The sequence below is a fragment of the Triticum dicoccoides genome, chromosome 7A (assembly GCF_002162155.2).
Source record: "Triticum dicoccoides isolate Atlit2015 ecotype Zavitan chromosome 7A, WEW_v2.0, whole genome shotgun sequence".
NCBI classification, from domain to species: Eukaryota; Viridiplantae; Streptophyta; class Magnoliopsida; order Poales; family Poaceae; genus Triticum; species Triticum dicoccoides.
The window spans coordinates 447,848,938-447,857,285 of record NC_041392.1 but is presented as its reverse complement, the minus strand read 5'-3'; positions in this window follow the sequence as shown (position 1 = coordinate 447,857,285).

Sequence of the window (8,348 nt, the reverse complement as noted above, 5' to 3'; positions counted from 1 at the left end):
CTTTTTTCTTTTGCTTCTTCATCAATCTTGAGTCCGGGCTAGTTTCCGGTTTCCCCGCAGGTCGCACGTAACGCTATGGAGGAACTTTGATCGTGGCCCGGACTTCCCACGTCCCATGATCACGGGGCAAAAGCTATCATCCCACTTGCCTCCCATTTCGCATGCATCTGCCACGTGTTCTGCATGCATTGGGCGTGGTAGGTGGTGGATGCAGAGGGTGCCGGGAGGAGTGCCATGGACAAAAACTGGGCGCCAATGGTTGGAGTAGAGGGTCAGCCTTGATTCTTAGAGCCACAGGAGGTGTCGAGAGGCTGAATTGGAGGAGCGGGGTGGCCATTTCCTGCGTGAGAAGCCAGCCTCCTGCCTCATCCTCCTATAAAAAGGGGCAGGGCGGTGCTTCTCCACACATGCTTTTTCTTCTTCCCCTCTAAAACTCTTCCCTTCTAGTCATGGTGAGAGGGCGAGGGCATGGTGGTGTCCCAGCAGTGGCGACGAGGGCTTATACTGGATAGCGCATCCCTCCTCCTCCGGATCCTGCAGTGGTGGAGCCCGCCATGAGAGGAGGAGGGAGGGGCAAGGCCGAGGTCGTCGTGGTGCTCAAGGAAGAGGAGGGCGGGGCGACGCCTTGGCTGCGCCCCCACCGGCGGATCTTCCCCCAATGGAAGGACATGTTGGGGACCAACCTCGATCAGGCTGTACAAACCTTTGTTCGGCCATCTTTGTCTCCCAATTCCCTTTGCACGGGAAATGGAGCTCGAACAGCCACGCACTCTGAGGTTGCACATGAGGGGTTGTGGGAATGGCGGCATGTGGGTTGACGTCGACTTCCCTAGCCCTCACGTGATGTACCTCTGTCATGGTTGGAAGACTTTTGCTCGCGCCCATGGCTTTTCGGTGGGGCATGTTCTCCAGTTCAAATTAATGGAGAGTGGCCTGCTCTCCGTCAAGATCTCTAGGCGCTCAGGAGGTCACTTAGGGTGCTGCGCGGAGAGGTCAACCAATGACGAAAGCTCCTCCTCGAGCGAAAGCGATGAGGAGGACAGTGATGACGATGACGACAGTAGCGGGCGAGGGGAGGGACGACTCTGACTCCGGCTGAGCGCCACCCGCACCATCCTCATCAGGTGGCAGCACCATCATCTGCATCGACATCTCCTTCCGGGCAATGTGATTTGTCGGGTAGTTGGATGGAGAGGTGGGGATGGCGCTCCCTGGATCCTCGAGCAATCCCCTAGCTGGACCCCGGCAGGCTTCCTCTCGGGCTGCAACTCTGTTAGCCCTGCCGTGTCCTGCTGGCCCTGGTGGCGGTGGTCGACGGTTCACCTCCACCGTTCTCTCCATCGACACGTTCCCCGGTGCTCTCCCTTTCCCGTCGGTCTACCTCTCCTGCAGCCCGAGGGGGGCGGGCTAGGCTTCTGCTCGGGCGCTCCTTTCACCCTCCTCGCCTTCGACGGCCGTGCCTAGGAGGAGAGGGACAAGAAAGGGCATTACGGGGCACTTATCTTTTTTTTAATCTGAAATCAATAGGCATTTGCCAAACTTTAATTCAAATATTGTAATCTCTCGAGTCCATGTTTGTGTTTTGTAAGGCTTGTACTTGCATTATCAGCATATTAATGAAAAAGATGAACCTTGCTGGGAACCCGTGCATGTATATGTCCATGCAGAGGTGGGATGCCTCATTAGTGCAAATAAACAAGTTTTCCCTGGCAGGCTACCCTGCCGGCACCCTTTTGTTTGCCGGAGAACTGTGTCTACTGTGTAAAAAAAATAAAGGGACCAGCCCCCTGCCAACTCCATTTTACCAAAGGCCACTACGACCATCCTGACCGAAGCAATGTTCGAGTCAAGGATGGGAGCACCTAAGTCTCAAAAGAGTGGTGAGGTTTTCTCATGCACAAGTTATAGCTTACAGAACACTAATGGACAAGAGGTAGAACTTATCTATTTGGCTTGCCGGAGATCTCAATGTTGGTCCATCTTCCCAACTCCTTGTAGAGGCCAACTTCACGGCAGGAAACTGCAGTTTCATGCAGATGGGAGTGATGCAAGATGCGATCCTATCTATATGCATATGCAAATGCTCATGAAATGCTTATGCAATGCTCTTGGAATGCTCATGCATGCATGCAACTTGGTCGCCCCCCCAGTGCTTAGTTTATTTCTCCGCTGCTCAGGGTCATCGCCTGACTTTGTACAAGGGGTTACATGCAACTGAGGCAAGGCCTGTATAAAAGGGTGGTTGTTGGGCAGGGCCTGACGGCCGCGCCTTACGGGTAGAACTTGCGGAGATGCTCAAGATTCCATGAGTTTTGCAATTGAATGCCATCTCCAGTCTGCAGACGGACTGCGCCAGGTCTGGTGACTCGTACTACCTGGTAAGGGCCTTCCCACTTCGGCGTCAACTTGTTTGCACCCTTGGCGAACTAAACGCGCCTAAGGACAAGGTCGCCTTCCTCAAAACATCGGCCATGTACCCCGCAGCTATGATAGCGATGCAGGGCCTGTTGATAGCGTGCAACACGCATAGCAGCCCGGAGACGGTTCTCCTCGAGTAGCACAGCGTCGTCACGCCGGTGCTGGTCTTGTGCTACTTCATCGTAGGCAAGCACTCGAGGCGACCCGTAAATGAGTTTCTTGGGGATAACTGCTTCTGCCCCGTAGACCAGGGAAAAGGGAGTCTGCCTGGTAGCTCGATTCGGTGTCGTTCTAAGGGACCAGAGAACTACCGGCATCTCGTCGGTCCACCGCCTGTTGTGCTTCCGCAGCATATCAAAGGTTCTTGTCTTGAGTCCTCGCAGCACTTCAGCGTTCGCCATCTTAGCTTGCCCATTTCTCCTGGGATGTGCAACAGAGGCAAATGAGATCTTGCATCCGAGGGCATGAACATATTGCATGAAGGCGCGGCTTGTGAACTGGGTGCCATTGTCGGTAATAATCCTTGCTGGATCTCCAAAACGGCACACCAATTCTTTCAAGATGATAGCTTACTGAGCAGTCACCTTTCTCACGGTAGTCACTTCTGGTCACTTTGTAAACTTGTCGATGGCAACGAACATGAATTCAAAGCCCCCGATTGCTCGGGGGGAAGGGCCAAGGATATCAAGCCCCCGGACCGAAATGGCCATGAAAAAGCGATTATCTAAAGAGCTTGGGCAGGCAGGTGGATGTTCTTGGAATGGAACTTCCAGGCTTCACACTTGGTGACTAGCTCAATTGCATCTTGGAGGGTTGTGGGCCAATAGAATCCTTGCCAGAATGCTTTCCCAACCAGTGCTCTTGATCCAATGTGGGAGCCGCACATGCCTTTGTGTATCGCAGCCAGCAGTTCCTTTCCTTCTTCCCGGCTGTAAGGGCATATTTGTCCCTAAGGTGTTTTAGTGATTGATGACAATGCATTTGCGGACTAATCGTGTGTCTTGAGTATTTCAGATATTTCATTACTAGGCACAAGACGGTTAGGAGCCCCTCGAAGATTACTGAAGACGGCGTTTTTCTACGTTCCTTTTTCGGTGGATTTGAGTCGTAGGAAACCCATACTATTAAGAGGGGGTCCGCTTTGGAAAGGTTTGGGTGGAATCGTCATGTACACGTTTACTCCTCTTTGCACCGCCTTTCCCTTAGCCTTTGGAGCATCCTTCGTTTCTTCGTGTTTGTGCAAAAAGAAGACTCCCTAATGTTGTTGTTCTGAGGCTTGCGGTAGTACTGCTCCTCGGAGCGGTAGTACCGCAGGCCTTTGCGGTAGTACCGCAGGCAATCACGGTAGTACCGCTCCTTGGGAGCCGTAGTACCTTGAGTCCTAGTCCGGCACAACTCCATCAGTGGAAGTAATTTTTTACATCCGCTCCCTACGCGGTAGTACCGCTCGCCTTGAGCGGTAGTACCGTGTCGGATTTTTGCACTATTTGAAAATCAGCGGAACTGGCCACGGACGTTTCTTTATTTGTCCACTGTCGTCCCAGGCTGGTCCAACCCTACCTTGCGGTAGTACCGCAAGGGGGTGCGGTAGTACCACGCGAGTGGCAGTACCGCTCCAGCTTCATTGCTACAGGGCTGGGCTAGTTCCTGCCGTGGCCATGGTAGTACCGCGGTTCGCTGCGGTAGTACCGTGAGCCCTTGCGATAGTACCGCTTGGCTGGCGCGGTAGTACCACAAGTCGCGGGCTGGTTAAGTGGATAATGTTTCGATTTGTCTCTCCACTATATAAGGGGTATCTTCTTCTCCGAGTTGACCACCTCTTCCAACCCTAAGCTCCATTGTTGCTCCAAGCTCCATTTTCGCCCGATCTCTCTCCCTAGCCAATCAGACTTGTTGATTTTCTAGGGATTGGTTGAGAAGGCCTCGATCTACACTTCCACCAAGAGAAATTCGATTCCCCCACTAATCCCTTGCGAATCTTGTTACTCTTGGGTGTTTGATCACCCTAGACGGTTGAGGTCAACGCGGAGCCATATTCCATTGTGGTGAAGCTTCGTGGTGTTGTTGGGAGCCTCCGATTAAGTTGTGGAGATTGCCCCAACCTTGTTTGTAAAGGTCCGTTCACCTCATCCAAGGGCACCAATAGTGGAATCACGGCATCTCGCATTGTGTGAGGGCGTGAGGAGAATACGGTGGCCCTAGTGGCTTCTTGGGGAGCATTGTGCCTCCACACCGCTCCAACGGAGACGTACTTCCCCTCAAAAGGAAGGAACTTCGGTAACACATCCTCGTCTTCACCAGCTCCACTCTTGGTTATCTCGTACCTTTACTTGTGCAAGCTTATTTGTGTTATTTCCCTTGCTTGCTTGTGTGCTTATTGTTGTTGCATCATATAGGTTGTTCACATAGTTGCATGTCTAGACAAACCTACTTTGATGCAAAGTTTAATTTGGTAAAGAAAAGTTAAAAATTGTTAGTTTCCTATTCACCCCCCCCCTCTAGTCAACTATATCGATCCTTTCAGTTGGTATCAGAGCCTCGTCTCTTTACTAAGGACTTTGCTGTCCGAAGATTATGCTTGACACCATAGACTGTGTGGAGGAGCATTTCGGTGTGAATCCGATCTCGTCTACGAGCGATGGGGGAACCGCGGTCTCTCGTGAGGAATTCAATGTGGCTTTGGAAACATTGGAAACCTCCATGATGACCGAGGTTGAAAGCATGTTTAATAAATTCATAGAAGGGCTTAAACTTTCCACCGCACCATTGAAAGTGAGTGATCCCTCTAACAAGGTGACGGATGCTAACTCCAACAAGGAGGAAGCTACGAGTGAAAAGGATCTTTCTTCTAGTGGTAAAAATGGCACCGACATCTTTGCCCATGTGGAACCTCCACTTGTTTATGGTGAATCGATTCCTTCCACTCATTTGAATCATGCCGGTCCTCCCCCTAAGATTGTGAAAAATGAGGACTTTGATTCTTGGGTTTATCGTTTCAAGCATCATTTAAATCATGTGAATACTAATCTTTGGAGAATCATTGAAGAAGGTTTCTATCCGCATGACCGAAGCAACTTCACGCCTAGAGAGGCCGCGGATAATCAATTCAATGAGAATGCTCTCTTCATCATCCAAGATGCAATTCCACCCTAAGATCTTGCTCACCTCCGGCCCTTCGCCATGGCCAAAGATGCATGGCACCAAGTTGTTTCCCTCTACAGGGGAAGCGCAAGAATTCAACGCTCCAACTATGAAGTGGTGCAAGATGAAGCCGATGAGTTTGCAATGAAAGAAGATGAAGAACCTCGTGAGCTTTATCGGAGAGTAACCAAACTCATGGTCTCACTCTGAGATCATGGGAGCAAGGATACAGATGACAATTGGATCAAGCACAAATTCCTCAAGGCAATGATGCCTTACCACAAGGCCATGTCCTCCGTCATTTGTCAAAGGCCGGACTTCCACACCTTGTCCTCAAGCAAAGTGTTGGATGAGTTTGTGTCTATGAGCATCTTGGACAAAACTGCCGACAATGTGGTGCTACGTTCTCAAAGAGCAAATAAGCCCAACCTTGTGTTAAAGGCCAAGGTGAGGGTGGAAGAAGAGGACGAAGAGGAAGAAGAGGAGAGCAACCCCGAAGATACAAAGTATGCCTATCATGAACACATGGCTCTTGCTTCAAGGCAATTTTGGAGCAAGAAGAACTCAAGGCCCAACTTCAACAAGAACAACTCAAGTGGCACGAAGGTCAAGCAATGTATGAGGACTTGCTATAATTGTGGCAATGTGAGTCATTTCGTTGCGGAATGCCTTTATGAGAAGAGGGAAGACAATGGTGGCAAGCTCATCCGAAAGGACAAAGTCAAGTCTTTCCCCAACAAGAGCAACTTCACCAAGAAGACTCCTCCCAAGGCGGTAGTGGTACAAGAAAAGTACAATGAGGATGATGATGAAGATGGTGAGTCTGTTTCCATGGCCTCCGTTTCCATTGCGACAACTCCATGGGTGTCACTCTTTGACTCACCCAATGAGAACATCACCGCCAAGTGCCTCATGGCTAAAGCCACCAACAAGGTAACCCCCAAAATCAAGACTACCATCATTAATAATCCTTCTTTGACGGATTGCATTGATGAATATGAGGGATCTAATGTGGAGGAGAATGAGTTTGAGTCCTTTATTGGTAAACTCAAGGGTAAATCCAATAAGCATTCCGTTGCTCTCTTGGAACAACTTGGTGAAGCCAATGACATGATCGAGGCTCACGAAGATACTATCTCCAAGATGGAGGGGCATAGTCGTGACTATGCCGATGAGATTTCGGATCTCTCCAATGCTCTCGGGGAAGAGTGTGGTCTTCATTTGGCTCTTGAGGAGTCACACAACGTTGATCACGCTAAGTTAAAGAAAGATTTTGATCATGCTCTTGTTGTTTCTCGTGTGCTAAACTCCGAGAAGGCCAAGCTTAGGGTTGATCTTGCTAGACTCAAAGAGGAGTTTGACTTACTTGACAAGGCTCACAAGGTCTTGAAGGGTGCTCATGCTAGCCTCAAAGAGTCTCATGATCAACTTCAAGTAAAGCTAACCAAGGAGAAAGCCACTTTTCCTCGTATGATGTTAATTGATAATGCAAATGCTACTAACCCATGTTGTGAGCATGTGCATCTTGTTGAGGATAATGCTAAGTTGAAGGTGAAACTTGAGAAAGGTCTTGTGTCTTGCATACAAGGCGAGAAGAACCTCAATGACCTTTTGAGCAACCAAAAGGAAGTTGTGGCCAAAGAAGGAATTGGTACGTGCCCAAGTCCAAGAACAAGAAGAAGAATGACAAGGCCAAATGACCTCCTCCTCCTCTCAAGCAAACCTTTGTGAAGGAGGGAGAGGATGCTACTAAGGAGAAGGAGAAGAAGACCGTGAGGGGTAGTGATGCCAAGAAGGGTAACGCTTCCCTTCCCAACAAAGTCGGCGACTTTAACCCTTCTTATGTGTTGTGCCGTGCTAGTGATGGGCATGTTTATGCCAAATTTGTTGGTTCTCCTTATGAGTACATTGAATGGTCTATTTGGGTTCCTAAGACCCTTGTTACTAACATCAAAGGACCCATTACAAAATGGGTACCTAAAACCAAGCATTAATCTCCTGTAGGTGTTTGCTTCCGGTGGGGGATCATGGTTTCTCGATAGTGGAGCTACTAATCATATGACCGGAAGCAAGGACTTGGTGGTGGACGTGCAAAAGATTCCATCCATGCCCACCAACGTCGAGTGGGGTGACGCCTCGTCCTCTAAGGTATTGGGACTCGGCAAGGTTGTCATTTCTCATGATCTTACGATCAATAAGGTCATGCTTGTTGAGTCCCTTGCATACAATTTACTTTCCGTTCGTCAAATAGCACTCATGGGTTTTGCCACCTTCTTTGATGTTGATACCGTGGCCCTCTTGTGGATCAAGACTCTTAAAGTAGCCTTTGTTGGGCATGTCGAAAACGGTCTCTATGTGATTAACTTTTCGGAGCGACTCACTAAGACCGCGACATGCCTAATGCTTTGGCATCGCCGTCTAGCCCATGTCAATATGAGATCTTTGCAAAGTCTTCTCAAGGGGGACCATGCCCGTGGACTAACAGATGTTACTTTTGCCAAAGATCGTGCTTGCAGTGCTTGTATCGAAGGAAAGCTACATGAAAAGGCTCACCCTCCCATGACTATCATTTACTCGAAGAGGCCTTTGGAGCTCCTTCACATGGATATCTTTGGGCCTCCATCTTTTGATAGTCTTGGGGGTAGGAAGTATTGCTTGGTGATTGTGGATGATTATTCAAGATACACTTGGGTATATTTCTTCAAGAGGAAGAGTGAGACCCAACAAACCGTCATTGACTTTGCAAATGAAGCTCAACGTCAACACAATGCAAAGATCTTGACAATAAG